At 48.5% G+C, this 14,002-nt stretch overlaps 1 pseudogene; it reads right to left on the bottom strand.

The window, feature by feature from the left end:
• Window positions 1–327: 327 nt before the first annotated feature.
• Window positions 328–4,802, bottom strand: LOC112869232 (isoleucine--tRNA ligase, cytoplasmic-like; annotated as a pseudogene).
• Between the last annotated feature and the right edge of the window lie 9,200 nt (window positions 4,803–14,002).

Here is a 14,002-nt window from a genome sequence, read left to right as displayed (position 1 = left end):
CACACTATGCTATGCCACTTAAATCACTTCTACCTCGTACACTTGGAGAATTCGAGTATAGAAAAATCTAGTGCTGAGGTTCTGTTGTAGCCTTCCTCTCAACATGTCTGCATAGGTATTTACGGTTAAGTGTGAATATCACTCTGAGGTTCCAAGTCACTTCATGAATCAATACCATTTCAATTTCAGGCCAAAGGGAGCATATTACACATGACTGTCTTCAGTGTGCGTGTGCCTGTGCGCGCGCGCGTGTGTGTGTGTGTGTGTGTGTGTAGGGGACAGGTATGTGCCAAGGTAAGGCTGCCTGAACCACACTGGTAATGAATGTTAGAAGTCTGCTGTTGTTGGTAATACAGAAACATACAGTCTTTAAGTTCAAAGTCTTCATGGGGATTTCCTCGTAATTTTATCTGTTTAAGTCTCATTCAGAAATTTAGCTTCCTGCTCCAAAGGCCAAACACCTTGGCTACTTCATACCGAAGACCTTGGTGGGCCAGTCCACTCTGCCCAAGGGGGGTTTCGAGCAGGAGAGTGCCACTGTTCCCATGAAGCACTCCTGCGGGCCTGTGTTCAGCAGCTTCAGGTTGATGCACTGGCGGAGAATAGTGCTCGGGCTGTCCCCCACAGTGGGGGCAGACCCTGCTTCCACCCGAACCGTTTTTCCAGTGAGACTCTGTAAGTCGGTTTGGTTTCGTATTTCTGTTTCACCATGGAAGGCAGCCAGCCCTGTATTCGTTACACCAAAAATCCTAGTAACAACACCTCAGTTTTAAAAGGTCCACCCATGGGGCGCCTGGGTGGTGCAGTCGGTTAAGCGTCTGACTTCAGCCAGGTCACGATCTCGCGCTCCATGAGTTCGAGCCCCGCGTCGGGCTCTGGGCTGATGGCTCAGAGCCTGGAGCCTGTTTCCGATTCTGTGTCTCCCTCTCTCTCTGCCCCTCCCCCGTTCATGCTCTGTCTCTCTCTGTCCCCAAAATAAATAAACGTTGAAAAAAAAAATTAAAAAAAAAAAAAAAGGTCCACCCTACTCTCGCCTTTGGATTTTCCAGAAGCAATACTCCACCTTGCTTGCTGGCATTTGTACACATGTTAAGATGAACATGCACAAGCAGGGCCCGGCGGGGATAATCCCTGGGTGGGTGTGATTTCCGGGTCAGACCCATTTAACTGTATTTTCCCCGGAGTAAGGACTTTATCTGATGTTGGAACTGGATATGGTTCCAAGGGAGCCTTGATGGTGGCAAGTATGAACTCCATGTGGCTTTTGATAACATTTTTCGGACACTTGCCTTCAGACTTTGCTTCATAGTAAGCTACTATTTCATCAGTTGCAACCAGATTGCACTTTTTGCCAATTTTCTGGATATGAGCCACTCCTTCATCCATGATTGACTGGTCAGGGGTGACGCCCAAAAGAACCAAAGCCTGAGCAGCCAAGTGTACAAACCGCGTCGTCCTGCCTGTTGTCTGATCAAAGGCGTACAGGAGACCAATGTCCCCTTCGTTTGGTTCATGCCTTCTCCAACAACGGACCCCTCTCCTGGAAGCACTCCGGCTCCTCCCCCCTCGGCTGCTTGATGGACACATCACAGCCTTGGAGGCTCCCTTCAGAGGCTTCCCGAGGACCACGGGATCAGGATCTGCCCTGAGGCAAAACCCGTACGTGTATTTTGTCTGTGGACAGCATAACTTTTCCAGCACTGAGTTCCTCTGTGATATACTTCTCCAAAGACTTGATCTCGTTAAGAGCTCTTGATCCTGGGGTGCCTGAGTGGTTCAGTCAGTTGAGCATCTGACTCTTGGTTCGGATCAAGTCATGCTGTCAGGGTCAGGCGGTGGGAACAGCCCCAAGTTGGGCTCCATGCTGTGCATGGAGACTGCATGGGATATTCTCTCTCTCTCTCTCTCTCCCTCTCTCTCTCTCCCCCCACCCCTCTGTCCCTCCCCTGCTTGTGATCTATCTCTAAAATAAATTGAATGAATGAATGAATGAATAAATAAATAAATAAATAAAAAGAGCTTCTGGATGCTGACAACCACAATTTTTTTCAAAAGATACTTTATCGGAATGGTTTTGGGGTCTCGAATCACTCGCCGACATTCAATCACAGACCATATCCCAGATACTGTGCCCTCCATTTTCTTGTCAGTCAACTTCTCTCGAACATGGGGCAGCACGGGGTGGTGGATGCTGAGGGTGTCTGTGTCCTGGACAGAAACAGGGCCAGTCAGCATCTTTAGATTCCGGTACGCCAGTTTAGGAAGAAAAGGTGTCTAGGGGCCATCAGTCCGTACAGAGAAATCGGGATACTAAACAAGGTCTCCAGGGGCATAACACGGTCCTCCTCCCCATTTCCACCCTTTAGCCCTCTGTGGTTCATCCTGACCTAGCAATTGGTCAGGACATCCAGAAACTTGACCAGACAAAGCATTGCAATATAGAGTCTGTAAGCTGCCATTTTGGTCTCAAAGAGCCCAACAAGCAACTAACCGCATGAAGGACGGGACCCGCCAGTGTGGGGTGTTGGCACTTTCTTTAACCGTGTTCTCATTGTAGAGGAAGTCCATTTCTTCCTCCTCCTGCAGCTTCAGGAAGTTCTGGATGAGGAAGCAATAGGTATTGTACCAAGGGAGGAGCATGTCCTTCAAGACATCATGCACCCCCTCCTCCTTAAAGCAAAGGTTTTCTGTTCTCACCACAGGGCAGTTAATCAGATACAATCTGAGGACCTAGGCACCACATTTATGGATGATTGAAAGTGGATCCAGATCACTCTTATTCCGTTTGCTCGCTTTTTGGCCTTCACTTGCCAGGATGAACCCATGCACAATCACATTCCTGAAAGGTGGCTGTCCAAAGAGAGCAGTGGCCAGCACCACCAGAGTGTAAAACCATCCTCCGGTATGGTCAATGTCTTCAGCAAGGAAGTCTGTAGAAAATGTATCCTCAGACTCCCTCTTGTTTTCAAATGGATAATGAACTGGAGCATAGGGCATGCTGCCATTCTTAAACCAACAAACACTTCAGAGGCGCGACACAACAGTTTTCACAGCAGGAAGGGATGGTCTCTCTGTGGAAATCAGAGATCTTTGCTCCCAATAGCGCTTCAAGTTCTGCCATGGATCCAACGCATGCTGCCTCCTTGAAGTCATCACTGACCCACAGTGGGATAGAGGTGCCCCAGTATCTGTTTCTGGAAATTGCCCAGTCACGTGAACCCTTTAGCCGATTTCCAAGTTGCTTTTCCCATACAAACTCTGGGACCCAGTAACACAGGTCATGGTTCCTCAGCAGCTGGTCCACCCTGGGCTCCACCCACAAGGACCAGCCAGGCACTACTTGGTACATGAGGGGAGTGTCTGACCCCCAGCAGAAAGGGTCGTGGTGAGTGAGGTTGCGGGCAACAAGAAGTCAGCCTTCTTCCTCCAGGGTCCTGATGATATTTTTATCAACCTCCTTCACATACTGTCCTGTGAAACCTGTCACTTCCGCAGTAAAACAGCCTGAAGCATCCACAGGGCAAACAGGAGGAGAGTCTTTTTTGGTTCTTAATTTTTTTCAGTTTATGTATGTTCAGAGAGAGAAAGGGAAAGAGACAGCACGAGTGGGGGAAGGGCAGAGAGAGGGGGAGAGCGAGAATCCCAAGCAGGCTCCCTCTGCACGGTGAGCACCAAGCCCGATGCGGGACTCAAACTCATTAACCGTAAGATTATGACCTGTGCCAAAACCAAGAGACACTCAGCTGACCGAACGCCCCAGGAGGAGAGTCTTTATGAATGATGTTGAAGTCCATGCCGACCTGATAGTCATCAGCACCGAAGTAAGGAGCCTGGTGTACCCCTCCAGTGCCCTCCTCCTCCTGCATGGAGCCATCAGTAAACACAGTGAAAGCACCACCAACCTTACCCCGCACAAAACAGTCAAACAGGGGCCTGTACTTCTCGCCTTTGAGATAGGTACCGGGAAATCTTGCAAGGATCTCATGGTCACTCTCCAGCTTATCAAGAGCTGATACTATGGCTTCCATTAAAATGAGCAATTTCCCCCCGAAAACATCTTTAATCTTCACGCACTGCATATCTGGATTAACGCACAGGACAAGGTTACCGGGTAATGTTCAGGAAGTGGTCGTCCAGACAACCAAGGATACGTGTTCATCTTCCTCCCAAAGGAAAGTTACAAAGGTGAAAGGACCTTGAACATCCTGTATTTCTGGTGAGACTCAATGTTGGAAAGTAGGGTGTTGCCCGCGGTTAGAGAAGGTCATGACTTTCACACCTCTATCCACAAGGCCTTTCTCATAGGGTTGTTGAAAGACCCACCAGACAGATTCCATGAATTATAGATACAGCGTTTTGTAGTCAGTGTCAAAGTCGGTCCATCGGCCAAGTCTGATAACTCTGGACTTCCACTTAGTAGAGTATCTCATCACAATTGCTTGGCACTGATTGTTATGCTCTACAATTCTCGTTTTGGCTACATCCCCTGGTCCTCTGATTCCCAATATTTTATCGATATCATATTCCACAGGTAAGCCATGACAATCCCATCCAAATCTTCTGTCAACAGGAAACCCACTCTGGTGAGGATATCTGGTAACCGTATCCTTAATTGTCCCTGCAAGTATATATCCATAGTGAGGCAGTCCAGTTGCAAAAGGAAGCCCATCGTGAAATGTAAATTTTGGCCTATGTTTGATTGCTTTAAGCATGCCTGAAAACAGTTAATTTCAGAACAGTACTGCAAGATTTTTCTCTTCTTCAGCAGGAAAATTCATGTTTCCTGCAACTTGCTGAACCATTTTGTTGCTGAAGGGCCCCCGGACCAGTGCACCCCAGAAAGAGCCGAGGTGATATATTCTCCAATATTTTTGCTAATGCTATTATGGTTTTGTGCGTTTATATGGCTTAGATCATTCATTTATCTGAAATGTAGTTTTGTAAAAGGCGAAAGATAAACGCCTAACCTTATTTTTTCCAAAAATATTAGCTCATTGCCCTAGCATCATTTATTATCTTTTCTTCCAGATAGGAAATCTGCCTTCATCAAACGCTACACTTGCACATATGGATTAGATCAAACCATGTGAGATTGTTGACATCTATCATCTCCCTCAGCTTTATTTTCCCAATGATCCCAGTCACTACTAGATGTCATATTACATATTTGTTTGTTTGTCTCTGTCTCTCACTTGAATGTGAGTTCAGTGAAGGCTGGAATTTTGTTATTTTTGTCAACTCCTGGCTCATAGGTATCTGCTAATCGAAATAGCAAAATTTACCCTTGAACCTGTTAATATTCATGGATGAGCCTTTTAATGCTGGGCCATCCTTATATATGTTAGAAAAGCCAAGTTGGTTATGACATACTGTTCTTTAAGCACACTGCTCCCTTCCACTTACGTCTTTTGTGTCTGTGATCCTAAAAGAGCTTGGATTTCTCTTGTCCTTGTTCCTTCTCCCACCATCCAGTCTGGGCATCAGGACTGAGAAGCAGGGCTTTTAAAAAAAGAGATAGTAGGGGCGCCTGGGTGGCGCAGTCGGTTAAGCGTCCGACTTCAGCCAGGTCACGATCTCGCGGTCCGTGAGTTCGAGCCCCGCGTCAGGCTCTGGGCTGATGGCTCAGAGCCTGGAGCCTGTTTCCGATTCTGTGTCTCCCTCTCTCTCTGCCCCTCCCCCGTTCATGCTCTGTCTCTCTCTGTCCCCCAAAAAATAAATAAACATTGAAAAAAAAATTTAAAAAAAAAGAGATAGGCATGGCCTGGAAGTGGACACGGGGTGGGAACTATTGGGAGAGCTCGGAGCGTCTCTGCACATTCTTTCTGGGTATGCCAAGAATGCAAGGTCCTAACTGCTCTTAGCCTGTGCCGTCTCTCAGGCTTATGTTTGCAGAGCAACTCTGAGGAATGTAGTAATATCTCCCTCCAGGACGAACAGCAGGCTTGCCTATTTCCTGCTATAAAAGAGGTAGGTCCCCCAGGCTCAGTGTTCCTCAGCTGCGACACAAACCTGTTGCACGCACAGCATCCCCTGAGGTCCTTCACATTGTCCCTGTGGGACTTGGCGGGGGGAGGGGGGCAGGGAGCCAATGTAAACGTTACGTTTATTCTACTTACTGTGCCATGAGTAATAAAGTTCTTAGTCTCTGACCCAGGAGCCTCATCTTGGCCAGCATCCATGAAACCGTAAGAGGCCAATTAATCACTTACCAGCAGGATAAATTCAAATGCCAGACCCTGATGGTTTTGGCAGTGAGGATGGGATGCTGACAGAGGCAGGGCTTTCTGGAAGAGGCAGGACCCTGTGGACAAGGCCAGGGGTTATGAAAAGATTCCCTGGCATATGTTAGTGAACCCTCTCCCCCACGTGGTGGGCAGCAGGGCAAGAGCTGCTCAAGGGAGCGTCTCACACTGGCCTACCTGTTAAGCAGTGAGAGGTAGGACTGTTAAATAAGTCACCAGAATGGTGCTTTGGTTCCCGCTTATTCTCCTCCATGCAGGAGGTGGAAGGGATTTGTTTTTTTAATGTTTATTTACTTTTGAGCAAGAGAGAGAGAGAGAGACTGAGAGTGTGAGCAGGGGAGGGGCAGAGAGCGAAGGGGACAGAGGATCCGAAGCAGGCTCCGCGCTGACAGCGGAGAGCCCAACATGGGACTCAGACTCACAAACTGTGGGATCATGACCTGAGCTGAATCAGCCGGAAGCTTAACCGACTGAGCCACCCAGGCACCCCAGGAGGTGCAAGGGATGTTTTGATAGTGGGGCAACAGTATCCATGTGGCTACTACATCAAAAGACCCCAAAGGGCTGAAATAAACACTGTCAGCCAGGATGTTTGAAATAGAACTTTAGGTGAACCAAAAGCAGTACAAGTTTATTTGGGTGAACCCTGCAGGTCACCATTCAAACCCAAAGCCAACGAAAACCTTTGCTTACTGGCCCAGACCTCCTCTGTCCCTCTCTGAGCCCCGGTCCCTCTCTCCCCTCTGCTGCTTTGATGAGAAACTATGCTTGCAACTTGCTAGAGGCGAGGGCCTCAAACGTTTGTAGCTCTCTAGAATCCAGCCATCCATGGCACCACCTTACCATGTCCTATGGATAGACGCAGCAGGGGTAGCTGAAGGCACCAAGGAATGCAGTGCAGAACGGGGCGGGGGGGGGGGGGGGGGGGAGCGGCGCAAAATGCCCCTGGGGTCGGGTGCTCCCAGGACTGACACTAGAGATACACGGGGGGAGGGGGGGGCAGTGGTATGCCAACTCTAAACCCGGAAGCCAAGAGAAAATAATATCCTGCCAGCTGCCCCCACTGCTCCCCTGCAGCACTCTCTGCTCTCCCCCATCCCTCCTTCCACCCCTTCCCCAGCATTCCTTGCCACCCCCCCTACCCCACCCCCGCCCCTTGGAATGGCAAGGTCTCCTTCAGCTGTTGCGACAGCTCCTGATTGGCGCACAATAAACTCCTTGGTCTGTTTTCCCATAAGGTAAAAAAAAAAGAAAAAATTCTTTTTCAATTGCTGGGCTCTGAGCAACGTTTGCAGTAGGGAAGGGAAATGAAAGCGGCCCCGTAGCGGGGTCCTTTGTGCCAAGTCAATGTACCGCGCGGGGGCTGCCACGGCTGAAAATATAATTGGTATTGGTGCTTGTACAGGCTTGTGCCGTGAGTGCCCCTAAGTGTCAGCGCATTTGCCCTTTCGGAGGCTACTGTTTGTCCCCAGGTGATTCCTGAGCACTCGGAATAGCCCAGAAGAAACTATAGGCTTCCAAGAGGAGAAAAGTTAACGGGAGGAATGGCCTCAACGGCCGCAATTACGCCAGAGGCCATCTTCCAGCACAACAGCGCCACCAGCCGGACGCAGTCCCAAAGTACATCGCTTTTTAAAAAAAGGAACCTAGTAACTTGTTACTGACCTATACAGGTCCTGTCACTCTCCAACCTGACATTTTGGAACAGGTCAACTTGGATTTGGTGGCTCTCAAGAGAAGGGGACAAAAATCCTTAACAGTCAAATGGAAATTCTTTATTCAAGAGCACAGCTGGCCTGGCCCTGACATTATCTGAATTGTACACGAAAGGGTGGTGGCGATCCCTCTGGGGAGAGCTCCATTCCTCACCTCGTCACATGAAGCAAAGCTGCTACCTCAATGGGGCCCTCAATTCACAGAGTGTCCCCCAAGTGCCTGCCTGGTTCCCTGGTGGTTTAACTAAGCTGATACCCGATGATGTCCACATTCAACCTCGGCACTAACGATGCAGAATCAAAAGTATGGGGGCGCCTGGGTGGCTCAGTCGGTTAAGCGTCCGACTTCAGCTCAGGTCATGATCTCGTGGTTCATGGGCTCAAGCTCCACTTCGGACTCTGTGCTGACAGCTCAGAGCCTGGAGCCTGCTTCAGACTCTGTGTCCCCCTCTCTCTCTGCCCTTCCCGTGTTCATGCTATGTCTGTCTGTCTCTCTCAAAAACAAATAAACATTAAAAGAAAAAAAGAATCAGAAGTATGCATGGTCATTCTGCTCAATGTGCAGAACTCAAGGCAGTGCTGATAGCCCCGGCTAATACTTCCCGTGATGAGGCCAGGTACATTTTTACTGCCTTTTGTGTTGTTGTCAATGGGCTGGCTGTCTCGTCTGCAAGACCGGCCAATCGAAGACGTTTTTCTTGGGAGCTGCAAACCGTGGAAACAAATTTATCTGCCAATCAGACAGCCTGGATCATTCAGAGAGATGCCCACAGTCAGGACCCTTCTCTGGTATGACCAACCGGAATCAGCCGGTTGATCCAGCCTTCAGTGGCCATACCACTGCCTGGATCCATCGTTGCACCAAACATGGTGACACATCCACCGCTGTGGACAGAGCGCAAAGTAAAGACTTGTATCTTTCTGATGAAGAAGCCTCCTTTGGGATGGCTACATACCAGCTTTGGGATGCCTCCCCAAAGTTGGACTGTCTGTCTTACAGTAAAGAGGCTGCACTGCATGGGGCATCGCTCCTGCCTGCTCTTGGATGATTGACCACCTCAGACCTTTGACCCCCCTCTCTGGACTCTCACTGGTGCCTCACTGCTGTGGGCAGATTTTCAGGTTCTAGTCTGAGCAGGAGACTGGCCACACCACTGTGGCCCTTGTAACTAAGCCATGCCAACTTTTTGGCTTTTCACACCATCCACAGTCTGACAAGGCTGCCTCTTTGTTGCAAAAGCCACCCAACCCTGGGTGTTCGTCAAGGTATTTGCTGGCCACGCCATCCTCCTTACCATCTGCAGGCATTCCATAGTTGGGGGCACTGGAATGGCCTCCTCAAAAATAAACTCAGCTTCTGACTGCCTACCTCATCTCCTTTTGGTCCACACATTTCAGTGAGACAGTGTGGTCACTGCACGCAGTTGTCCCCAGACAGGAATCCTCCTTCGGCCATTTCTTAGGTAATGATCGGGACAAGAGGGGTGGATTCTATAGACCTTTTCTGGAGATTTGAGATTCTGACTAATCCTGGGCATAGACGGTGCTTCCTTTTTTCCTCCAACAATAACCCCAGGCCAGTCTAGCCGGTACAGCCTCCAGTTGTCAGCCTGGCAAAGGAGGCCTAGGGGATTCAAACTTCATTCTGATTTAGCCACCTGGATTCTCCTGATGGATGTACACGATCCCAGGTCACAAAGGTAATGACCACTCGGTTGAGTACACTGCTTGCCCAGTCCCCCTACGCTGGCCCACAGAAGCCAAGGCGGGAGATATAATAGGTCTCTGTACATTTTGTCGCACTCACCCCTGGCCCCTCCAGATAAAAGGTCAGGGTGTGGATAGGGAAAGACTGGAGAAGAGGTGAAGGTGTAGCTATTGGCATGGGGCACACTCCTCCCATAGCCACGGAGGCCTGGTGGCACCCAGATGCCAGTGGGAGCAGGGAGGGTGGGATGATTAACATTCTCTTTGTCCCCCAAATCCTGGCAAAACCATCACCTGGTTGATAGGAGTTAAGCTTCAGCCAGAAACCTGACCCACCTGGCTTTGTCATCCTGTCCGCCTGCCATGGAAACAGGAAACATGTAGGCAGGGATGGTCCCAGACTATGCGGCTATGCCCTTTGTCACCAATGGCAGCTCCTGAATACGGAAGCCCCCCCCCCGCCCCGCCCTGTACTTGTACAAACACACCATCCAGCCCACCCCTGTTGCACTTTGACTGGTACAAGTGGGCAGAATTTCCCTGTCACCCGAGTGGTCTTGGTTCATATGTGGCGGATGAGGCTGTACCTCCTTGGTGACACTGCCCATGTGGCTCAAGCAAAGCAGTGTAATGATGGCACAAATCAGAATTCACCGCCAATCTTGAATTGGAGTGGCATGTGAGTCTTCAAGGCATATGTTTGTATGTGGGCCATGGAATCTCTCCGTCAGAGATGGGATTGCTTTTTGGCCCATCCACTGCCTCTTATAATTATTGGCAGTGATAGCAGAAATCAGCAGATTAGTCCAAAACTCACTTGTGAGAATTTTAATGGATAATGGCCCGGGTTTAGACTCTATCCTAACTGTCTGGAGTAAGACCTACTGATTCCCTTGGGACTGATTCACTGGTGACTGGATCTGGGACCCTCGGTGGCAAGTTTGAAGCTAATACTTTTAGGGTGGCCTCATCTTGATGCTGGAAGTTCTATAGATAGTAGCCTTAATTAGATTCTGTATGAGACAGATGGAGCAGATTTGGTCCCAGTCTCTGTTGATCAAACTAATCAGAGTGGCGGATGGAGTGGCATATTCATGTGAACATTCGAGTCAGCCAATCGTGCACAGGGTCGATGGTTGGGAGAGGCAAACCACATCGGCCCTGGGCACCGCTGTACATTTTTTCCTGGGCATGTCAAGCATATAAGGCCCCGACCACTCCATCTGGGCTATTTCTTAGGGTTGGGTGTGTCCGGTAACCTTGAGGAATGAAGCCCTATCTCTAAGACAAAGAGCTTGCTTACTGCCTTCTGCAAAAGAGGCAGCTTCCCCGTTCTCATGTTCCCCAGACGCAACAGCCCCCAGAGGGCTCCTCCATGTGCCCCTGTGGGACTTGGAGGGCGAGGGAACTGATGCAAACGTGATGCTTTTGAACTTGCTGTGCTGTGAGCAATAAAGTGTCTCTGCTCCAGGAGTCGTGCGTCTTCTGCCAGCATCCGTTAACAGGTTGACATTAACGTCCGGTAACAGGTTGACTTATCAGCTTGAAAGTAGGGCAAGATCAAATGCCAAATACTCACATGTAGTGAGGTGAAAGGGAATAAATGGTCACTGCTAGAAAGGGCCTTGGGAGAAAGGCTGACCTTGGGTGTTATCTCAGTCTGCTCAGGCTGCCGTGACAAAATACCATGGACTAGGGGCTTAAATAGCAGACATTTCTTTTCTTACGTGCTGGAGGCTGGGAAGTCCAAGATGAAGGTGCCAGCCAATTCATTTCCTGGTGAGGACTCTCTTCCCGGCTTGCAGATGGCTGGCTACTCACTGTCATCACATGGTAGGGAAAGAGCTCTCCCTTCCTCTTCTCACAAGGCCACCAACCCTACCAGATTAGGGCCCCATCCTTAGGTCATGTAACCTTTATCACCTCCTCACAGGCCTATCTCCAAATACAATCGCATTGGGGTTAAGGCCTCAACATATGAATTTCAGACATCGATATTCAGTTCATAATCAGTGTCACTCAGGTTTCAGTTAAGACTATAGATGAGATGGGGCGCCTGGGTGGCTCAGTCGGTTAAGCGGCCGACTTCGGCTCAGGTCATGATCTCGCGGTCCGTGAGTTCGAGCCCCGCGTCGGGCTCTGTGCTGACAGCTCAGAGCCTGGAGCCTGTTTCGGATTCTGTGTCTCCCTCTCTCTGACCCTCCCCCGTTCATGCTCTGTCTCTCTCTGTTCAAAAATAAACATTAAAAAAAAAAGACTATAGAGGAGAGAAACCTTTCAAGAAATATCGAGAATATGAGGAAGTTGGCTAACTATGGAGAAGGGACTCTGAGTGGTATGGTCAATGTTTTGGGAGGATGAGTCGGGGCCAAGGAGAAACAGAGCACTGGGGGGACTGACTATATGGTCAGGAGGGCCAACCTGTGGAATCCACAGTTTCATAGGTGAGTGACAAAGATAGGCATGAGAAGCATTAAAACAAAACAAAAACCTTTTATTGAGGTAAAGTTATTAAAAGTGAGCACTAGGAAAACTACCCAGAAATGGGAAAACTCTTACCCATGACACATGGATAAAATCCCACAGATATAACAATGAGTAAAAGCCAGATACAAGAAACCCACCCAGTGCATGATGCCATTTAGATGAACTCCAAAGATGGAGAAAATTCGTTTACGGTGCTGGAAGTCAGGATGGGAATGCAAGCTGGTGCGGCCACTCTGGAAAACAGTATGGAGGTTCCTCAAAAAACTAAAAATAGAACTACCCTACGACCCAGCAATTGCACTATTAGGCATTTATCCACGGGATACAGGTGTGCTGTTTTGAAGGGACACATGCACCCCATGTTTATAGCAGCACTATCCACAATAGCCAAGGTATGGAAAGAGCCCAAATGTCCCTCGATGGATGAATGGATAAAGAAGATGTGGTATATATATACAATGGAGTATTACTCGGCAATCAAAAAGAATGAAATCTTGCCATTTGCAACTACGTGGATGGAACTAGAGGGTATTAGGCTAAGTGAAATTAGTCAGAGAAAGACAAATATCATATGACTTCACTCATATGAGGACTTTAAGACACAGAACAGGTGAACATAAGGAAAGGGAAACAAAAATAATATAAAAACAGGGAGGGGGACGAAACAGAAGAGATTCATAAATCTGGAGAACAAACAGGGTTAATGGAGGGGTTGTGGGAGGGGGGATGGGCTAAATGGGTAAGGGGCACTAAGGAATCTACTCCTGAAATCATTGTTGCACTAGATGCTACCTAATTTGGATGTAAATTAAAAAAAAATAAAATTAATAAAAAAAAAATAGAAGTCAGGAGAGGGGCATGCATTGATGGGGTGGAGGTTCCAGAGAGGCTGCTGGGGTGTGGAAAAGGGCTTGTATCTTAATCTGAACAGGGGTTATATGGGTATATATGTGCAAAAAAAAATTATCGAGTGTATGTGTAAAATTACTGTGTTAGACTATAATTTTTTTTAAAAAATCAACCTTTTTTGAAAACCTAAAAAAAAAAAAAAAGGTGGGCATTGAGCCAAATTGATCACCCACATACCTTTCACCTAATCTGAAGTGACGTCGCCAGTAAAAACTGCCCACACGCAGCCTGACCCAGAACATGGAGTCCCCTTGTCCGCCATTCTTGTTCAAGGGGAAGCTTGTATCACTGGGGCCCACACCGGGGCGCTTTACTTCTGCTTGCCTGGGCTCTGGAGAACTTCTTGTGTGCGTCTCTTCCCAACACGTTCAGGAACATTAGTAGTTTGAAACTAGCCATGGTGGAAACATACCTCATGAAAACTGGCAAATGTGGGGCGCCTGGGTGGCTCAGTCGGTTAAGCGTCCAGCTTTGGCTCAAGTCATGATCTCATGGTCCATGAGTTCGAGCCCTGCACTGGGCTCTGTGCTGACCGCTCAGAGCCTGGAACCTGCCTCAGAGTCTATGTCTCCCTCTCTTTGCCCACCGCCCCCCCCCCCCCACTCGAGTGCTATCTCTCTCTTTCAAAAATAAATAAACATTAAAAAATTTTTTTGAAAAAAGAAGAAAAGAAAATCAGCAGATGCTACAAATCAGGTTTATTTTTTGAGAGGCGGTTGTGAAACACTTAACCATCGCACCAATGGACCCTCAGCACCCCAGGCTTACCCAGGAAGTGACTGACGCTAAGGATAATTAGGTGATAATATTTAATTATATTAACTATAATGATAATTAGGCAAGAGTATTGCCTACTCGAGTCTCCAGACCCCAAGTCCTTTTCACTGTGTGGTGCATTCCAAGGACCTGTCTCCCATTGGCCAAGTGGCCATCGAAGGTTAA

This window comes from Puma concolor, chromosome A3, assembly GCF_028749965.1.
Source record: "Puma concolor isolate L17-30 chromosome A3, mPumCon1.1.hap2, whole genome shotgun sequence".
Lineage (NCBI taxonomy): Eukaryota > Metazoa > Chordata > Mammalia > Carnivora > Felidae > Puma > Puma concolor.
The sequence above is the reverse complement of the archived record's forward strand: the minus strand, read 5'-3'. Positions and strand labels throughout refer to the sequence as shown.